Source organism: Hippoglossus hippoglossus, chromosome 14 (assembly GCF_009819705.1).
Source record: "Hippoglossus hippoglossus isolate fHipHip1 chromosome 14, fHipHip1.pri, whole genome shotgun sequence".
Classification (NCBI taxonomy): Eukaryota; Metazoa; Chordata; class Actinopteri; order Pleuronectiformes; family Pleuronectidae; genus Hippoglossus; species Hippoglossus hippoglossus.
This window is the reverse complement of record NC_047164.1, coordinates 3,582,548-3,605,302: the sequence shown is the minus strand read 5'-3', so window position 1 is coordinate 3,605,302 and position 22,755 is coordinate 3,582,548. Positions and strand designations below refer to the sequence as shown.

At 42.4% G+C, this 22,755-nt stretch overlaps 1 protein-coding gene across 5 annotated transcripts in view; it reads right to left on the bottom strand.

The window, feature by feature from the left end:
• The window catches only part of gria4b (glutamate receptor, ionotropic, AMPA 4b), a 100,073-nt gene that overhangs the window by 70,640 nt on the left and 6,678 nt on the right, over nt 1-22,755 (bottom strand). The gene's annotated exons all lie outside the window — the stretch shown is intronic.

The window sequence follows — 22,755 nt, the reverse complement described above, 5'->3', positions numbered from 1 at the left end:
CACTTCACTTTCGCAAAAATAATCCAGTCCCACAAAATGGCCTGACGCCCACCTGCGGCTTGATGACCCTAAACTAATGCCCAGCAACCACAGGGCAGCTAATACTCCTCCAACTGTCAAGAGGGTTGTGACCGATGAGCATAATTCAAAATGTATAAAACATGTGGTTAAAGAAACTTTGGCATAACAAGAAGAGGTTTAAACTGAGGCACTGACTCAAGAGAACGAAAAGCACAGATCATGGATGTTGTCACGACCTTCTCCAACTCTTTCTGCAGGTGTTTTGTGATCCAGATGCAGTTGTCATCCTGTCGTCATTTATTAGGCACTGAAATTGAGCACACCCCATTTTATAGTTTAACATCTTAGTTTCTTAATTTTAATCCTAACCACTGATACAGCTCTACAAGACGTGAGCTTTTCGGGACCTGTCAGGGGGAAATGATATTCGGTTTCGGGTCAGTTTCAGTCACGTTGGCTGGGCCATCCACTTCTTACACTGCACGTACCATCAGGGATAACATCTGGCTCGGGTCGGGCTCATACACAAAAAACTGAATCTGCAGATTTTCTAGTGAGCCCCGTCCGGGACAGAAAATTGCAGCCTGAGCCTCCCTCTGCTTCCCAAGGGTCTCATTCTGAGCTCTGGTGAAATGTGCTGCTACTTCAGGCTGTTCGCAGTTTGTCTGTTATAATTTGCACTTGCTAGATAAACCTGGAGTTAAATACAGATGTGGGACACAAAGTCGTTAAGTCCCAGATGTGAAATATGTCCTGAATCAAGACCAAATCAAAACCAGCAAGTCCAAAATTAGGTCCAAGTCTTAAACTTTGTGTTTTGTGCCCTAAACATCTCATTCTGTCCTTTTTATGCCATTTTAAATATTTACTTTTTGAAAATTGTATTACTAGAATAATGTGCAGCTGTGAGGAAAATACAATCATTAGTTTATTAAATTCTATATCTTGACCACATCTGTCCTAACATCTGACAGTGGAAGGTGTCATCTGTTGTGCAGCTGCTTCATGTTCCCCCATCCGCACTTTCTGCAGTCGATGTTGGTCTCGGCACTGGAACATTTCTACCATCTGCATTATCGACTGCATTCAAATTATTCAACCTGTATCTGCTGATAAAGAGCTGCACTTTACAGCATTTTTTTGACGGATTTCAAGTCGATCTCGAGTCGACGCCGTCGTTTGTGGTCGACTCATCAAACGGCTGCTACGAAAGGAAACAGGAGAGTCGGAGCAAAGTGTGATTTTCCTGCCGCAATCAAGCGTCTCCCATCACTGCTGGTCAGACAGAGAGCAACACATTATATGAATTCTCCACAATGTTGAAGCACAGTAAGACGCTCGACGGCCAATCATCGGAAACAACAGGAGCCGAGTGTGGGTACGGTTCACCGTCCAAAGAGTCACCCACGCTCCACTAATGCCGCCGCATGTTTATCTCACCACTCTATCGGACCACCGGCCTCCTCCATCACGCCCGTCACCCTTCATGCTCCCAGTTGCTCGAGGAGATCCGTCTTTATTGGTATGTGCAGTGGAAGACAGCTGGACCTCTTCATTTCGGTATAAATCTCCATCTGAGGCCGACAGCGGCGACTCTGACCTCATTACGGCCGGTAACAAGCGTTATCAACACCATTTGGGCCCAGGATTTATCTTCTCATATCCCCCCCTACACTCCCTTGCTCCTTTAGCTGCACAGACTAACAGAGGTGGCTCACACTGCGTTGAAATTGATGTTCTGCAGAGCTTGTACTTCTTCACCGTGCAGCTCAGACCGGGTTAAATGAAGAGCAATGAGGTTTCATGAGAAGTTAGAGTCTGGCAGGAGCTCGTGTTTGTGTTGATTGTCACTAAAACGAAGGATTTTTACTTTGGAGGTTTTGGAGATCTGGCAAAGAGAGATGTCCATGAATGTCTTTATAATTCTTAACCATACTCGAAGTAAACTTCCTCAATGTCCATCCATTTGCAATTAAGTTGTATAAAGACATTCATGGTCCCCATAGGATGAACCCTCATGTCGTATCCTCACAACAATTCTTCTAGCTTCCCCGGCAAGTTGGTCTTTACGTATTTTATTCGAATGTCTTGACAAACAATTGGATGGACTACCATGCAATTTCTAAATCACCAAATTGAAAGATTTGGCTTGAGGCAAAAATATTTGCTAAACTAATTACATTTCCATCAGTTTTAGCTATAATTTCAATGCTAATTATCATTTATCTCAAAGTACCACTGTGCCCAAGGAGCCTCACAAAGCTGCTGGAATCAAAACTGTGCCAAAATTATCTTGAAAAACTATATTTAGAACAATTTTAAAGATATTTGGGGATTTTTTGCCATTCTTGAGAGGACAGTGAAATGAGGAGAGAGAAAGGACGAAGACAAAAGACAAAAAAGAGCTGAGTTGGAACTGAACCTGTGTAAACTGCACTAGGACTCAAATCCCAGTACAACATCCATCTAAATCCAGTCTTTTCTGGATTTATTTGCCTTCTGGCTTTGCTGTATTTCATATATTCTTTCAAAGTACAAAGGGAAACAGAAATAAACGACGATGGCACGACAGGAAACCAATAGTGTGTTTAATATTTTAACCTCAGGGCTGCTACATTCATATTTTGTTACTATGTCATTTGATCAATTTTTCATTCTGGATTTTGACACAGCGGTTTTTGAAAAGTTATTTTCAATTCACTGATTGGTCAGGTTTTGTTTAATAAATCAAATTAAAATTAAAGTCATCGCAATTGAATGATTAAGGGATGATTTCAAAATAAAAGTGTTGACTTTTCTAACCAATTTAAATTCATTTAAAAATGAATTTCTGTAATTTATTGGTCTTTCAGTTTCTTCCTCTTAAATAAGATTCAAGTCAAAACTTAAAAATAAATCTGTTTTAACTCCATGTTCCCATCCTGACTTCTCACTTATGGTTATCGACTCAATCGAGACAAACTGGAGAGAGAGAACTGGGTCTTTCTCAATATTTTCCTTTTTGTATCCGTCAAGTGCGTTTGAAGTAAAATCTAAATCTTTGAAGAATGAATCCAAAATGAAAGGACACAGAGGATGAGAAGCATCCTGGAGGTTTACCGCTGACCCAGGAAGAAACACACGATGACTCAGCCACTGAAAACAACACAACATGTTCAAACCCAGATTTCTCACTGCACACACTACACACACAACTTTCCCTCCGTTGTTGTCGTATCTGGGCCTGTCGTGTTTGGGAATGTTGGTTTGCATCTGTTTTGGCAGAACAGCGTTTCTTCATCTCCGCGAACAAACGATTGAAGTTCAGCAGCCAGTCGGAGTCGTGACGCATCCGCAAACTGTCACTGAAATAGAGACTAAGAGTCGGCTGCGAGCGTCAGCGGGTGAGCTGGCTGTTACTGTGGATTTAATTAATTAGAACTGTTGACTGCTGTGTATTATTATCCTTTATCTGTGGTGAAGCTGCTTCGTGTGACTGCTCTTCTAACAGCTGCTGCTCCCGAGGCAGGAACGACAAACAAAGGGTTGAAAGTGGATCTGGATTCTGCAGATATGGATCAATTTAAGTGATCTGATCCTGATGTCATGGTTCAGGTTGAGAGGGTCGTTGTAAATAATGCATGAACCCTAAACTCAGGACGTAAAGGCATAGTATTCTAATAGCTTTAATAGCTTCTAATAGTTTTCTGACCATATGTAATCCTGTAGGTCCAAAAAACGTGTTTTAAAAGCATTTGCTGACTTATTAAACTTCCCTTCATAAACACTGTGTCCTGTTTTTTACTTCGCTGCTGTAGCAACCAATTTCCCTGCAGACATCATTAAAGTTCTCCCATTTTTCTTGAGGTCTTGGAATAAACAGAAACTTCAAGTGTGGGACACCTGCCTGGAGTCGGTGTGATATTGAGCTGCCTAGTTTTGTGCAGTAACAACACAACTCTATTCCCTTATTGCAACCCATCAACATCAATGGGAGAGACCCTGTAGGTGTGTGTGCAGGTGTGTGTGTTTACATTTCATATTAGGAGAGTGTCAAACGACATCAGAAAATCTCTCCATCCCCCGAGCACACTCCTCCTCCTCCTCCTCCTCCTCCTGCTCCGTGTTCACGTGTCTATTATCTTTCGGTCCCATCAGTCGTGGAAACACACACCGAAGTCTGTCAAAAACATCTAACAAGGACGCACATCATCAGGGTTTAGGGCATTTTATAGTCTGAGACCGATCAGACATAAAACACACTGGCACCCACACAAGCTGTTTATGGACTATGACTAATGTGAAAGGCAGAATTCCAAGAGGAGACATGAACCTTGTTTGATCTGGACCGTTGGACTTTTCAGTTTGGTCCCAATCCAAAGTCCATGGTTCAGACCCACTGAGTAAAATTTAGTCTGACAAAAAGAGGTGGTGGTGTGGATCAAACAAACCATGTTTGGTCTGATTGCAGTGTGAAACATTTTTTGGGGGATAAATTGGACTTTTGGACCAATTTCAGGAAGGTGAGACCGTATCAAACAATAGTGAGAGAAAAAGGACAGATTGTTTAAAGAGTTGAACCTCGGTTTGGGCCATGATCTGGACCTGGAGGTGTGAAAACCCTCTAAGTAGAACCAGGACTGTTTCCAGCCACATTAGCTTGATTTAGAGCTGACACACTAAATACTCAACACATCCACAGACAGTATATAAAATGGACGTGGACTCCGGGTCTGTAAAGAGAAGCCAATGAGGGAGTTCCTGGACAAAACGCCAAACTGGAGGCTTCCAAACGGCAGTTCACAAACCAATGGGTGACGGCTCGGTGGGTTGACACATGATCTCACGTAGATATTTGCAGATTTCGCAGCAGAGAGAACAACTGTGGTCTTAGCAAGAAGCACAAATGTCTCACAGCTTTCTAGAATAACTGTACCTCAAGGAAAATGTCTCAAACAAAGCGAGTGTGGCCTCGGAAAAACGAATGTATTTCAAATCACACGTTATGTGTACGACTACGAGTTACAGATACTGTGCATTGGCAGTAAACAATCATGAGCTATTTACACGGACAGAATCTCACAGTTACGAGTCTGACACGATTGTGTGAACACATATTAGATTCACGCATGGTGGCTCACTTCCATTACAGCCTGTCCACATGCTGGACTTGTGGCGAAGCAGTAGAAAAGTTAAATGAGAGCAAACGGTTCTTATCTGCATGTTCCCGAAATGCAAAACCGACAAGGCACATATTTCCACTGACTGCCGCTGTGTGATAAAAGGAGAGTCTACCTGCGGCTAGCTGCTGTAAAAAATGGTATTTTGGATTTCCAGGGGACTACAAGCGTTCGCCTCAACTCACAGACTTTGAAACGATTTCTGTGATGAAACAACAAAAAAAAAAATAATATGACAACAGCTTCCAGGCTGACAAATTACCAAATTTCACTTGGAGTGCAGAACGGTGTGTACAAAGGGAGGTTGCTGACACACAAATTGCAAAGACGCCGCTTCAAGCTGCTTTCATCTCACGTGGGCCGGGGGTGTTGCATAACGCAGGTTTGAGGAACTTTGGATGTTCTTCACCAGGAGGTGCATCATCTGGCCTATCTGCCTCATTAACCAACCCTCAGCTCCCCACGGAGACGGGAAATAACTCGGGGAGGAGGCCTGGATGCACGGAGGGGTGTGAATGATGGGCGAGTGTGGGGGTCTGTGGGGGGGGGGGGTGTGTGGGCGACGGATAGAAAAAGGAGGGGAAGTCATGACGTAGAGACGGAGGGAGGAAGAGGGCGAGAGCAACCAAAGAGTTACTGCAGGTTGTGAGTCAACACTGAGTCAGTCAGTCGTACGATGACCCTGAATTTCTTTACACAACATTTCCAAAAACTTTAAAATTACCCAGGTTTATACAAAGTATTTTTATTTCCCACAGGGAAGAAGAAGAAGCTTTTTGATCATTTCATTAAAAATCCCTTTTATATGTTGACAAAGTGCATCATGTGCCTTTTTAGAACAGGATTCAAACTGCGTACCCGTGTACCACACACACACAAATTCTTACAACCCTGTCTCCTAAATATTCCAAACAACTAATGTGCAACAGCAAATGCATTTTAAGGGGAAATTTATTGTGTTTTCTATTAACATAACAAAGGTATCGTCACATATAAACTCATATTTTTTTTGCCAAACTCTCTGGTCCTGCTGTGTAGTGTCTGCTTTGAGTTGTGTTCAGTGAAGGTTAGAGAAAAATGATAGTCAGACAGTGACGTCAAGCCAGACTGGGCTTTACCGGGACTGTTTGAGACAGAGGCTGAAAGGAGGAGCTGCAGCAGTGGACAGTCGGAGGACAGTCATGTGTTTTCTGAACATCACAGCAGGTGAATCCTCAAGTTATAACCCAAATGAAAGTTATGAACCTGAATATGAGCAGAATGTCTCATTTAAAACAATGTTGCATCATAAATCCTGAAGTTTTTCTATATATCGAGCTTTGAAACCTGTCAAACGTCCACACCTGTAGCCATCATAAGGATGATAACTTTAAATCTTTCCGATAAAACTTCATAATAAGCCTGAACTGTAATGTTTATAGACACAGCTTCTCCCGCATCAGTGCACAAATGGAACCTGCCTGGTTGCAGTCGCCCTCCTCGCGCTGTCCTCTGATGATGTGAAAATGTTTGGGGGGGGCGAATGTCAGGTTGATTTTAAGGCTGGATGCATTTTAAACTGATAAACTGTCGGAGAGAAATGATTTCTGCCATTTTTCTATTCACTCGGCGTCATATTAGTAAACAAGCCCGAGCCCACAGCACGAGAAGTGTAGAGCTTTTCATATTTAATATCTGCACTGAGGCCTGAAAGTGGAGATGATTTACTATTAAAGCACAAAAGAAAAAAATCTGAATCCAGCTGCAGCGACGTCCTTTCACACCGGCATCGTGAAATTTTAAAATCTTACTGTTGCAAAACAAATGTGTTTCTCACCTTCTTGTCTCTGACAGACGCCAACAACACAGAATGAATTTTGCAAACAACTGCACTCAGCAGGATTATAGTCAAGTAGAGACCTGGTATCTGCACATTTTGTTTTTCTTCCTCTCAGGCCTCAGCTACAACACTGAATCGTTCCCAGTTTGTCCAGGTGAGAACACAAATACAGCAATTTTAGCCATTTTCCTTCCATTATCTTTCTTTCTTCCTTCCATTATCTTTCTTTCCTTCATCATTTCCTTCCTTGCTTCATTCTCTTTCTTTCTTACACCATTATCTTTTTACTTCTGTCTTTCCTTCATTCTGTCCATCCTTCCTGACATCATTTGTTTTCTTCCTTCCTCTCTTTCTTACTTCCTTCCTCCAATTCCTTCCTCTTTCGCCAGTCTCTTTCTTTCTTTCGCCATTCTCTTCCTTCTCTTCTTCCTTTCTTTGTTTCCATTCTGTCTTTCTCCCTGCAGTGATTTGCATTTCCATTTATCCCCAATAACACAAGAAATCACTGTCAAACATGCTTTTCCTTTCTCCCACCCGATCCTTCTCCTCTCCCTCCTCTCCCTCCCTCCCCTCCATCCTTCCTCTCATCCCCTCTCTTCACCTCCATCTCCTCCTTTGTTTCTCCTGCAGAATCAAACATCTCATTGGTCCCAGTCATGCAGTGTCATGTGGAAATATCTGGAGGAGAGGAGAGGAGGGGTTTAAGATCCCCAGTCAGGATTCAAGGGCGGTTCATTATCACGAGCGGCGTGCGGCGGGGCAAAGGGGGGGAGGTTGGACGAGTGGTGGTGGTGGTGGGCTGCAGGACCTCAGTTCAATAATGTGAGTTTTGATTCGACTGAGCGGAAGTGAGGAGCTGGGAAATGTCAAGGGCGCCGCATAAACAAGCCGATTCCCTGCTCGCTCTGCAAATCCACTGCAAGCTGTCTCAGAAAATAAGCCCTGACGTCAGCTGTGTGAATGTGCATCTGTGTGCACAGAGAGAGAAGGAGGCATCGGTATTGTATAACCCACAGCAACATTACTGCAGGAGGGGAAAATGTTATGGGGTGAAACGCTTGTAGCTACTGCGAATGACTCTCCTGCTTCTAGCTACTGCTATTATAACATAGCCAGGTTTTACTCATGTGACGCTCGTACACGCACGTGAGTTACAGTTTCTCTTTTGTTAAAATAGATCAGAATAGAATTGAGTTTATCCCTTTATCGATGGACTTGAGTCTGTGGGAAATGGGGAACGAGAGCAGGGAAGACGAGCAAAGGGAAGAGTCAGAGCCGAGTCAGAGCCGAGTCAGAGCCGCTGCAGAGGACTCAGGCCTAAGTACATGTGTTGCCCACCCAACCAGGTGACGTATCAGTGGAGAATGGCTGACAGTGACTACACATCTGTAGACAATCCTTAATTTGTTTGCACGTTGTTCCAAAGACATACAAACAAACCTTCTTGTCTATCAATGTGCCAAAGCCCAGGAGTCCAATGCATGTTAACACACTGAGCCAGATAAAACTGCCAAAATGATGAGTGAAAAGAAATTAACGCGTTGGTGCGGCTGTCATGTTTCCGTCACTGCCTATCGGAGCCGGAGGTGATAGAAAACCTGTGTCTGCTGCAGAGACATTTGACCAGAGAGTGAACACAGAATATTTTCATTCCCAGTGCAGACAAAAGCCAAATGTCAGTGGGTTTTTTGACCAGTGGAAAAAGAACTTGTATGAAAAACATGAGGAAAACATCATGTGTAGAAGATGCACCTGATGCAGTCTCCTATGGTTTTTACTCCTAAACCTCTTTGGCTGAGAAACAATTGTGGTTTGAGTTTAAACACTGGACACGCTCGGAGGCATGATTCAATTAATTTAATTTGTTTTTTATTTTCATATTTAACCTAGACCACAATCCCCCCCTCGCCCCGTTTCATCCGCAGCGTGAAGGACACTCACGGACGCTTCCCGTTACAAATCGACATTACAGCGTTCATAAATCTCATCTTTCAAGTTTGGTTGTTTTGTGTTTGTTGGTTTTTCAAGGTGAAGATGTTTTACAAGAGGACGTCAACTTCAAAGATGACGGCTAAGTGGTTGGTTTGGAAAATGTCCCGACGGGGTAAATCCACCTCTGTCGATAAAGAACAGCACAAGAGCCTCTTCTCTGAGTTTTTACATTTTCTATAAAACCTCAATGCCAATTATATACATATGAAAATGTAATTTATAGGAGCCAGGGTTGATTTGCCAGTGGTAACTATGGAAACTTTGGATGTGCTAACCTCAAACCCTTGTGCATTTGTCTGTTGAATCAGTTTTGATTGTTGGGAATTAGAGTAAACAAGTGGTTTGATGAGTAGTTAATCTCCACAATCACTACATTTGTGTTTGTGTGACGAGCAGCAGGTTTCATTACTTCATTGTGTAGAAGCTTATTTTACAATCTGACCCTCTTCAGGTCCTTAGTTTGCCAGAACAACTTCCTCTCTGTTGGCTTCTCGCGCCGTGAGCGTCCCGAGCTGAATCACACTCATCAGCCCCATCGTTTGAGAGTTATTAAGCTTCTATACACAGCAGCAAAAAAAAAACACAACTCCTCGGAATCGGCTCATCCACTCCCCCCCCCCCCCCCCCCCCCCCCCCCCCCCCATGACCAGCAACCACGGGGAGACGGTGTATCTGGTGTGATGAAAGTGCAATAATTGGCCAATCACGCTGCAATCACAGGCTCTTCTCTCTTAGCCTGCTGGAGAGAGTCGAAATGGTGAGGCCACACAACAGCACAATAACACAAACACACACACACACACACTCACACGCATTGATAACTAGTAATGATCCCCTCTAATAATAGTTCCATCATTAGACAAAGCAGTAGTAGCACAGGGTGAAAGGTCGTGTGTGTGTTTGTGTGTGTGTGTGTGTGTGTGTGTGTGTGTGTGCGTGTGTGTGTCTGTGTGTTAGTGTGGAGGGTGGGAGCTGTATTTCATCATTTATCGTACGTCTGCCTTTAGAGACGTAGCTTATCGATGTATCTCCAGACCTGTATCCATGTTCTTTTTATTAAACCCTAAATGTTAGAAGTAAAAAGCTTCTAGCAGAAAATATGTGGAGTTTTGATAAAGTGTTTTAGTTTGTATCATGAACACAAACGGACACAAGCTCATGAAAAAAAACATTTTTGTGCACGTTTCCGCTTATATCTGGCTTTTGTCTGCAATGAGAATGGACACAATCAGCAGACAATGGTTTTTAAAGGCTCAGATTGGCAGTGATAGAAACATGAAACCCAGGTGAACGTGCTCATTTCTTTAAGTTGGAGTTCTGGACTGTGGAGATTTTTGTCCTCGTATCAGACAAGATGCAAGACAGCGATGTTTGTGATGTCAAACGTGATTCACTGGGGGGTAAACTCCTCTACTGGCAATGGAGGAGGAGTCAATAGCCCTGTTTTTTAACAGGTTCATGGGCGTCCTTCTAATTTTGGTGTCACAGTATCAGTCATGTCACCTTTTACACTGATCAACAGTTGGTGCCGATAACTCCTGTCAACTAAGACACGGAAGAGGACTGTCCAGCGAACAAGGATTTAAAGAATGTCCATCAATCCATTAGCTATACTGCTTTTCCTTTTACAGGTCGAAGGGGGGGGGGGGGGGTGGAGCCAGTCCCAGCTGACACTGGGCGAGGGACGGACATGTTGACAGTCCATCACAGATAGAGACAAACAACCATTCACACCTACGGGCATTTAGAGTCTCCAATTAACGCAGGCTGCATGTGTTTGGACTGTGAGAGGAAGCAGAGAGAGAGAACTCCACAGTGAAACACCATGGGGCTTGAACCCAGAACCTTCTAGCTGCTGATGCTAACCACTGGACGACAGTCATGTAAACATTTTTTTTTAAATAAAAATATAAAAATAACATCTACTTATGGACATAACTTATATTTAAAAACGACCTAATTTGTGTTTTTTTCAAGAAAACTCAACACAGCCACTTTAATAGGTAGAATCCTTTTTGGTCAAAACATGATTCTCCGTATATAAACATTTTGAAACTTGACTTTAATGACTCTTGAGAGTTTAATTATGACTTTTACATGTGTTGTTCATAAATGTGTAGTTGTCTGACTATGAATATTGTTTTCTTCTTGGGTCTCTCCTGAAAAAAGATCTCGATCTCACTGTGACAACCTGATTAAATAATCAAAAGTGATGTAAACTTATGAACAAAATATGTTTAATAACACAAGCAATGGAGAGAACAGCTTCCCCAGTTTGACGACACCAGTTAGAGTAAAAAGCTGTAAATAAAAGAAAATCACGACAGGAAAACTGCAAATAGAAAAAACAAGGATATACAGAAACGCAGCCAGACATAATGTGCAAAGCGATTTCCAGAGGAAAGTAAAAAATTGATTTAAAAAAAACAAACAAATGTTTTCTGTTATTGTGCAACGAGGGCGACTGTGATCCGACTGTCACTTTCTGCCTTTACAGCGTTTACAAGTGCTGCCTCACTGAAGTGTGAATGTGTGAATGCCGAGTTACAGGCGACAGTGGGAATGTGTGACGGCTGACAATGGATGTGCAAAACATATCTGTGGAATAATATAACACACCGAAAAATGACTGAGGAGGAATGATGGCACGACGACTGCGGCTGTTTAACCAAAGACGAGAAAAAGATGACTTTCTAAGACGGGAAACCGACACGTGAAGCAGGACGGAGCAGAAACAACGTGAGGATGTTACATTCAGATTCTATGTTTTGATCTGAGCTGGATCTTTCCTGATGATTTTCTCAAAATGAAGTCGTACAAACGTCAGCTCCGGATTGAGCGACACCATCTGGCTCGTCTCGATCGTCATGGAGGAGGTGGGGGGTCAAAGGTGAAAAGGTCGTCGACGTGTGCCAGAGGGAAGTCCGGTCAGGACCCCCCCCCCCCCTCTCCTCCTCCTGGGGCCACTCACTGGGAGTTTGACCCTTTGACCTCCAACTAATGAAGCCAGCGGCTAATGAACACGGCCCCTCGAAGGGTTTCTCCATCAGAGCTCCTCAACTCTCACTGGAAACACAAACCATTAAAGAGAGACCTGCTCATTGTATAGACACGCCCACTCATTACAGCTGCAGACGTGTTTGTGTTCACGCTCTTCAGAGCAGCACATGGGGTCCTGACATCAGGCTGATGATGCTGAATTATCTCATTATGTGGGAGGAAAGAACTGCTGAGACTTCAGGTTTCACTGTTTCATTAAAGCAAGAACATGTAGAGTACATGAACCAAAGAGGAGAATTAAAGCTGGAATCATACTCGTTGGAAAGTAATCTTTTTTTAGACATAGGAGGGATTCCGCTGACCAAACAATCCTACACACGACTTTTTATAACAAATACATTTAAAGGAAGTTCTGCATAATCGACAAAAAAATGTCTAAACTCATAGATTTCAACATCATAAATATCATAAAGCATATTTTAAACAACCACAAAGTGCTGGACAATACGAACTAAGAAGAGAAGTACACGGAAAATAAAAACTGAGATGAGACATTGAGGAAAGTGTTGAATTTAACTCGTCATTCCTTCTTTCAAAAGTTTCATTGTGGGAGTTTAAAAGTATAAAGAACCTCTTCAGAATAAGATAAAGACATGAATGAAGAAATGAAGTCAAAATGTCCTGAGTTACGAGACTGCTTACATTTATTTTCATCGATCTCTTTCATCGTGAAGGTCTTTTAACTTTTTACACGTCCTTGCGTCTCTTAGGTCGACTTCCTCTACAGAACCAAAGGAACCTCTGAGGATCGCAGCGCTGCAGCTACTTCCTGTGGTTTAAAAAGACGTGATAGCGCCTCGTCCTGCGTGCAGTACGTATGTGAGCTGTAACAGCGTCCTGCAGCATGTGAGGACAACTCCCCTGGCCAGAGTGTGTTCCTGTTAAAACCCATCTGTGAATTCACACGACTTATCCGCTGCGATCCCAGAGCAGACCTGCTGTTATTTCCCTCAGTCTCTTTAGATATTCCGGGCATCTCTGTCTCGCGGAGCAATTCTCCTCGATCCGTCAGGGTTTCATTAGCGTTAATGTTGCATGAACAGTGTTGATATTAGCAGATGACTGATACGGTTGTTGGAAGGTCGCAGCTTTGCACAGAAGAAGCTTTTGAACCGTTTTATGTGCAGATGTTTGTTGGTTTTTACATTTTTGTGTGAGAAAATAAGAGATTATACAGCGGGACACTCAGGTGGATTCCTACAAACAGACAAACTCAATAAAGACTATGTGATTAAATCAAACTGCATAATATGCATTCTATCAAAGGTCAAACACAACTATTCCATGATTCTGCTCAATCTATTTACCTGAATCCACTGGAAGTTGGTTTAAATATTTAGGATTTCATTGATAGATAGTTTGTTTTATCCTTCATATTTCACTTTCGATCCAAGAACTACAACGAGCAGGAAGCTGCTAACTCCACTCAGCACATTCCTACTCCCCAGAGGATGAACCATTTCCTCCAGCGCCACCATCGGGACAAAATCCCAGGAAAGTCGACTCTCATGTCAAACCTCAGCTGCCTCCTCTGCTTGTGAAACGATCCAATAACTTTGGGAACATCCCCCACCCCCCCGTCATCAGGTTAGAAGGCCCCGTGTCCGACATATTCATAATGTAATTTGTAATGACATTCACACCAGTTTCACACTGTGATTGATCTGGAATGTGAAGGTGAGAGCGGATCCAGGGATTGAGCTGTTTGTTATGAGCTGTTCGTTTGATGCTGTTGCAGATTTGAAACTGTAGAAGTGAGCAACAGCAAGTGAAGAGCGGCTGCTGCACAAAGTTCTGTTCACTGGTTAATTCAAAGTTTGGTTTATTTATTTTATTCAACTATTAAATGTCCAAAATTCCTCCAAATTCAACTCTTTACTTCCTTTTGCCCTCAACAATACACATGTCATGGAGATATGTGTTCCATGTAGACATTTCTGGAATTATTAGATAGATAAACAATAGGTGCAGCACCATGAATTTCAATATGAGCACTGTTAACCTCGGGTTTAAACAACGCTGCATCTCTCCACCTTCTCCAAAGGTCGGCGGACACATTCACGAAGGTGTTTACTCTCAGCACCATCCAGCCCTTTACGTTTTAGTCTCAGCCGTTAGAGTAACGACACCATCGATAAATTATAAAACAACATTATCGAAGGAGAGAGAGAGAGAGTGAGACTCTTCGACCGTTAAAAAATGACAGTGCACTTCACCTTACCATGATTTTTGCTTGACTAATTAGATTTTATGTGAGGTTTTAATGTCCAGGCAATCACCAGCAGGCGTCATCAAACTCTCTGCAGGTGCTGGCTGGAAATTATCTGCAGAAGAAGACGTGGACAAACCGTCTTCCTCAGGTGAAGGTTAACAAAGGTGAGCTCGGCAAATTACCTTTAAATAAAAATTCTAGTCCCTCCTGACTTTTTCTTTAATCATGAAACAAGAATAAATAAAAGATGTCATATTACACAGAGGAAAATCGTCCCTAATAACGACAAAAGCTACCTTACGACTAATTACGCACTTGTTTACCACGTGCTGGGAACTCTTTTATTCTCCCTCAGTGACTCTGCAAAAAGATGCATTTAAAAAAAGACTAAAATAAATAAAAAAAAAGAAATCTTTAAATGATTAAGAGGCACAACTTCCCGTCCTAGTTTGGAGAAAATCCATCAGAACATCCTCGCATCCTGAAATAGATTTTTAATTGAGCAGGAAGGTGGTGAGGCCGCTTCACAGCCCTGATGGCGTCTCAACGTCCGATACTTCACGACAAATGAGAGAGGACGTTAATATGGAAGCAGCTGGAGAGTTTCACTGCAGCTTTAAGACACTTCTGCTGTTTTTCATTAAGAAAACAACAGAAGATAAAATATAGTTCTCTACATAGAGGGCGAGTGTTTACAAATGTGTGCTGAGCATGTGTCTCTAAAATTACTTTGAGTTCCAGAAGCTGCTGCTTCAGTCAACAGGCCGTTTTATGATATTTCCACATTCAGACTCAAAGCATTAATCCTCTGGTTGAGTTCAGAGACGATCATATTCATCATGAGCCTCTTTTAATGATGTCTGATAAACATGAGCAATATTTTCTTCCCAACACGGATAAATATCAGTCAAACGTTTTTTGGGTCCCACCCTTGAAGGCCAGAAACTCTAAGTGAGCCCTTTCGCAATTATCTCCATTTACGTATATATTTTTTTATATAAAAACATTTTGAAGTTTGTGATTCACAAGAAGCTTCTCCTGATCTCACAAGACGTCCAAACAAGAACTGTTGATTTACACGAAGCTGAAAATGGTTAGAAAGTAATTTTTAACTCTGCTGCTCGACAGACGAGTAACAGTTCAATAAAGAAAACAGCATCTGAAGAATCACTTTCACTTTTAACACTGCACTGATTCTCATTAATCAGACTGTGGCGGCCCGTCATCGTCTAATTTGTCTCTATGCATAATGATGTGAATTTCTTTTTACACTTCTGATAATAACGATCTTTAATTTGGTGTTTCGGTGCCGTTGCTTGTGAGCAGCGCTCTTTGCCCGGCGCAACATCCACTGACGTTAAACATTTTCGCTTTTCTTCAGCCTTTGACTAGATCTTACAATCGTCCGCACTCCTGCACTTTTATATCTGTTTTATCACTTTCTTTCTTTTATATATTTATGCATTTCTTATATTTCTTTTCTTTCTTTTTTTAATGTCATTTTAACATGTTCCTATGTTTCTTAAAATCTGTTCTCTTCTTATTTGAATTACATTTGAACATGTTTCTATTTTTATCTTTATTGTATGTTAAGCACCTTGAGCTGCATTTCTTGTATGAAAAGTGCTGTACAAGTCAAGTGTATTATTATCATTACTTTTACGACTACCATTATTATTATGATTATTATTGATTGCCCTCTGCAGGCAGCTGATTGTTGCACTCTCTGTGTCATTCAGGTGCACATGTTCACAATAATCAGGTCTAATCGCTCACCCGACACATATAGAATCTAATTCTGTGGGGAAAACTGTTTCTGATCACAAGTCTCTGTTGACCTGTGTGACCTCCTCTGACACACGTGCACAGGTCAGGAGGGAGGAGGTGCTGGGAGGTAAAGAGTCGTGGATAAAATCGGCATTTCAATTATATATAAGGTTCTGTACTTGTACACTAAGGCATCACTTCTGTGCTGCTAATTACAGATAATATTTCTGCTTTCATTTAAGGACTGTTGGGATTTTGTTGGGTGCAACGCAAAGATGAAAACTACAGTAAACCTCATTTGATTGTGGAGGCAAGAATCCAAAATGGCTCATTCAGACATTTAATACATGTGGATACTTTAAAATTACCTCTAAGATGTTAACTTGTCTTTTTACTATTACAGTAAATGAACATGTCTAATGATATGTTGTATGTCTGTGGTTTCCACTGGTGTAGAAACCTTGACAGCTGCCACCTCTGCAGCCTGTGACGTGAGGGACGAGAGGACGGAGCCGTTCCTCTTACTGCAGAGTCGACTCTTTTGTTGGACGTCCTTGCATTTTGCCTGCAACACACACGGTGATGCAGAGGGCACTTTTCATCAGAACGTCTTGACTGCGCTCAACCTCGTCCTCTGACTAACATGCTGCCGTCACACACACACACACACACACACACACACACATTCCAGGGACGAGTTACCGATGGAAAAGAAGAAGAAAGAAAAGTCATCTTCCGCCTTGTGAGGACATGAAAACAGCTCAGATCCACGGGAGCAGGTTACTCACATCTTACATTTTTACCTTTCACCACGATAATGAATCTTAACAGAAATTCCCTTTTCCCCTTTCGTCCTCTCTTCTTTTTACCCCCCACATCTCCTCACCCCTCCCTCCTCCATCTTCCTCCCTGCTCCGGCACATTAATCTCTCATTAGCAGCCCCCCCCCCCTTTCCCCCCCATCCCTTTTTTCTCCCAACACCAGCCATTACACACACATACACGTATATATATATGTGCATAGCCCAAAAGGCCTGTATATTCCCCCTCCCGCTTCAGAAGAAGAATCCTCAGACAAATGAGGGGCACGGGCAGCCATTTAAAGGGCAGCACTACAGAGCAAAGAGCCCCTCTGAATGGAGCCCATGGAGGGAGAGATAATAGACTTAAAGAGGACTAACATGCAGCGCAGCCAGATTATTTGCGTGCGTGCCCGCAGACACACACACGGGCACGCGTAGAAACCTCAAATGGGAGAGCTCTGTCGTCCTCAAGGACGGACGGGGAAGGAAGGCATGTGTTCACGTGCGAGCTGCAGCGAGAAACACGGCGTCTCCTATGCGGCATGAGTGCATATAAGAGCACAGGCTGCTCGCTATCTGGATCTGGAGTGAGTCAGAGTGCCACGCTGAATATAAATGACTCAATGCAGATTAAGGTGTCACTGTTTCAATGAAGGCGAAGGCAGGGGCGGCACGTAGGAGGTCAAATTAACCCCCTGTACCACCCCCCACGCTTCTTTTTCAACCTTTGTCTGGCTGCACGGTTAAGAGGTTACCATGAAACAGAGGAGTGAGGATCAGCTGGGTGAATGAACCGCAGAGGAAAACACACACGTAGACGCACCGCGGAGAAGTCTGCTGCTATACTGCAAAGGGATCAGTTTTCATTTCGTTTTATTCCTTCATGGTAGTTAATACTCATTTAATCTGGAGTTTATAATGAAAGCAAAGCAGATCTGATACTCACTTCCCTACAAACTGTGGACCTTGATTACACACAGCGATCAAAACCCCCTTTCTCCATCGCCCAGAGGTGGAATTATTCAATATCCTATTTTCCAGCTCCTTCATCGTTATGCTGCTCACTACGTTTGATTCTCAGTTTAATCTGCTCATTTATTAAACCATCTCCACATTGTCTTTCCAAACTTATGGAATCAATATACGTGACTTTTGGTGGATCTCATTTTGGCTTTTTCAAATTAAAAAACACTAAAATAATCTGCTCATTCACTGCAGGTCATTGGTTCAAATGCTTTTAAAACTAGAAGCAGAGCACGTACCTCCGCCGAGGCTCAACAGTCCCTTTAAATCCAATCAAGCTGCACAAAATTTCACACACACATAGATATCAGTCCCCTAAATGTGCCTGATTTTTTTTCATCAAGATCCATGAATTACTCCCTGGGAAATTCTCATCAAAATCACTATCTCACAATGTTAAAGAAAGTGGGAAAAAAGATATTCCTGGATCTGCCCATAACACATCCTTCCACCTAGTTCCGTGGTAATGTGTGTAATCCTGCTTTCAGTCAAACAAGCCAATATAAATATAAATGCACGGGGATGAAGAGATGACCTCATTGGCAAAGGTAATCGACCCAAAAGGGAGTGAAACATTTCCAAATCCAATATATTGTCCTATGTATGATTCCTGAGATATTGTCAAACTCTTCTGACAAAGAAACGTGACTGTGGTGATTGATATGTGGCTGAGGTCGGGTTCTACTTGGTGTCATTAGTGTGACTTTTACATTTTCCAACCTTCAGCAGTAGATTTGGGAACACGGAGACCAACATGTGGATCTATTTTATGACTGTGTTTGTGTTTTATGAAATATGCTGAACAACGAGCCTGGAGGTGACCTCCTACTGATTCATGCTCAGCTCGTGAACTGTTCCTCTAAGTAGATCCAGAGGAGTAAACTCAACGTGTCATCAAGGAACAACACTTCTCCTTTCAGTTGTTCTCCTCATTTTCATTTCACTTCATTGTGAGATCAGAGATGATTCCTGGAAACTCATAGTCGAGGTAAAACATCCTCAGTGGAGACATCACAGGATATTAAGTATTACTTTGGTTACAATGCCTCTAGTTGTCTTTTAAGTTTCACAGGTGAAGTTGAACTCCGCCCTCGTACACAGGTTGTTGTCAGATGGTCTCATTGACTTCCAGAGTTCACAGAGGACGAATCCTCACATCCGAGGAACAAACACACAAACACACACACACAAACACACACAACACAGACTCACCGACTGTCCTGAACTTGCTCACATCACCAGCAATGGCACCTTGACAGCCAGGCAGAGATCCATGAAATCATCCCCATGTTGGCTCAATGCTTCATAATAAACAAGACAGTCTGTCGCTTTGGCTCATTTTACTGCACATGTGACACACAGGGATTTTCTTGCTTAATATCAAATTTACCCAAAATAATTGCTGAACAAAAAGGTTGAAATCTGCAAACAGTCTGCACACAGGACTCATTATGAGCGCGCTGCAAAAAGGGAAAAAGTCAGCGTCAGTTGAATTAAATGCAAGTGATGCGTCATTGGGGGTTGACGCTGAAACACATGACTTCCCACAGGTGACGTTCCTCCTCCGGCCACATCTGGAACAACTGTGTCACAGTTTGGACCCGACGACCTCGTTCAAAACGCAGCAAATCAAATCTGATCCTCTCGTGTGTCAGACGTCGGTTTAACGGATGAACGAGAACAAATCCTGCTTCCCTTCTGTCGCAAGTACCACAAATAAGACACAAGTAGAAAAAAGAAATGTACCTTTTTTACATTAACTCCATGCATCCTATTGGAATTTGTCAGAAATAAACCTTTAACTTGTTATTTGTTACGCTCGACTGCTACATTGGTCCCTACAGAAGATGTACATCTCTCAGAAAGCTCACAAATATGTTGTTGTTAACTCTATTTGTTAAGGTTCAGTAACTCACAGTAGCGTGTGGATGCCAAAAATTGATATTCGGGTTTGGTCACATTGGATCGGCATCATTTTTTACACTTCAATCCTGAAATCGGGCAAAAAAACGTCAGGCTCGGGTTGAGTTCACCAAAAAAAACCAAGAAGCTGTGGAATAATGTTCATGTGCTGCTCTGGTGAGCATCTGCTGCAGCGGGTCAGTGTAAATTACCAGTGGGCGTGTTCATCTTAATGGAGCAACATGTCCGACAGAGTATCACGGATTATTGACGTGTTTTCATTAGTTACTGGAGACAGTGCATCAGGTCGTCAGGCGTTGGAGACACGGCTAATGATTCACTGCTGGTTGTTTTCTCTTCCTGTTTCCTGTCATTTGTTTTTAATGAAAACCAGGGGGTGGGGGGGTGGGGGGGGGGCACTCAGTGTATTTACAGTCTCAGGTCGGCTGACTCAGTCGTTTCTTTTCAGTCCCAGTTATCAGAAAGCGTTTCCTGATGCATTTTAATTTGTTTTAATTAAATCTGATGATTTTATGACTCATTTGTTTTAACTGCTGCCTGGTGGAGCACTTTGTTATCTGGATTCTAAAAGAGGCCACGTGTTAATTAACATGGACTCATTCAACTATAAAGTATTATCCACATATCTACAATTTAGAATATGACATGACCTCCTATACTGGAATCAAAGTTACGCTGGAAGACAGTGATGTGTTTTTCATGACACGTGAAAACATGTTTAGTTTCTTTAATAAATTTCATTCTTTTTTGAAAGCTCATCAAGGGTAAAACATGATATTTAAGAATCTGCTCAATGTTTTAGAGAAAAAAATTGTTAATGCATCAACAAATCTTGGAATATCTGTTTTGTGAAAGACGTGTAATCTTCATACGTCTCCATAAATACCTTCAAACCCCCGCTGAGAAGCAGACTAACAAATGTCTCGACCAGTGTTAATGGAAATTACACCTATGTGTCATCTTTTAATTGATACTGACGCTCAAACTGCAGACTGTGGGGCCTTTCAGAGGTGTGAGATAACCAACGAGATAATTTTTATTAGTAGTAACACCGCTAACCTTCCTCTGTGAATAATTAACAGCTACAGTTAATCAAAAAAAAAAAAGTGCAGCAGATTTATCACAGGGTCTGGGTCCACGGAATGATTATGACTGACAAAGGGAACATACGACGCCATTTGTCCCCGTCCTCCCTGCAATTATTCCCATCAGCCTCCCTGACAGAGGCGCGGCGAGCGGCTGAATGGCCTAATCTCTTTTTACAAATGAGCTCCGTCTCTCATCTCCCTTTCCCCAAATGTATACTCTGCCCTTAAACGTCACACAGCAATATCGCCAATTCATAACCATTATCTCAGGGCCTTTGATAACGCGGCGAAGCAGGAACTGAGAGGGAAAAAGATAAAAAGACACAGGGAAATGTAAAACTGGGGAGGGAGTAGGGGGGGGGGGGGTTGAAAACAAGCGATGTGCTTCGATCTCAGATTTCCCGCTGGCCCTGAGCTATCAGAGCCATTGATTGGCTCATGTAATTCTGCTCTGATTTGGCTCGGCCAATCAATGGGCTGCAGTCTCGCTTCCTGTGACTGTGCAGCCATTAGACTAGAGGAGAAAAATCCCATAGTTCCTTCTGTTCCCTGGAAATATACAGTTTAGACGCCGCCCTCGACTACAGGGCGCTCTCTTCTTATTGCTAACGGCCGTTTCCTGTCTCACCGCCTCGTCTCAGGGTCGGTAGTGACACAATGACTTAAAACGTCTGTGACCTTGTAGGTAAAAATACAAGAGAAAACTATATTTTACAACTTTTATTATACCAGTCTTCACTTCAATACCTGAGAAAAAATACTCAAACACTAAATACTGGCTTCGATCTGAACCATTGTTCGAACATATTAATATGAGGGTATTTCTAAACTAGGACCACATTAATATTGATGTCCTTTCCTGCAGTCCACCTTAAATATGTTGCTCTATTTGTCACAGTACATATGTACATATACATGCTGCAACAGTTTTGATTGCTCATCGTATATTCTATCCTTGCACTCATAACCTACTTTTCTATTTTCCCGCTGCATTATTCTTCTATCTGCTGCTGGCACCACTCATTTCCCCACAGAGATCAATGCGACTTCATCTACGGTAACTTCATCTTGGAGGTCGTTTATAACCGAGAGCTCGCAGATACGTCAATTTTGCTTATAAAAGCATAAGTTTCCAAACTTTCAAGGTTTCCCCACGATATCGACTGGATAACGTTGCAGAAAGTGAAATCTCTGTGTGTGATGGTGCAGCCATAGAGAAGAGCTGTGATTCAAGAAACTCTAACAGAGCTTGAATGAAATACTACAACAATCAAATAGAAGATATGTATTAATCGGATTTGTCATCGTAACTCAGAGGAAAAGAAACTAAGGGAGGTAAAAGGGACAGATGAGTCAAATTCATTCGGACGAGAGGAAGAAGAATAGTTAGTCAGAGATGTAAAAACTAAAGTAAATCTGTATAGTTGTTAAGATGAGTGGAAATTGGTTAAACATGTTCTCCGTCTGCGTCTCTCTGAATTCTAATGTTACATTGAAAACCTCTTGTGAAATTTGAAGGTCAAGGATAAATTTAAGGAGGGAAATTGGCTGAATTAAAATGCAAGACTTTATGAGACACTTATTATCCTCATGTGATCACAAAATGAGAAAATGTCCCAGTCTGTCTCATGGTGACATCACACACACGCGTGCACACACACACACACACACACACACACACACACACACACACACACACACACACACACACACACACACACCGTCCATTACCAAACAAACACAACAGCACTTCATTCTCTGCTTAATTTAGCCATTGATTTTTCTAACACCAGATCACACTAGAGATAGCAGAAGACATCAGGCTGCAGTGTTTTATGGTCTTTGCAGGAGCCCCCACCCCCCCCCCCCCCCTGCTCGCTCACACACA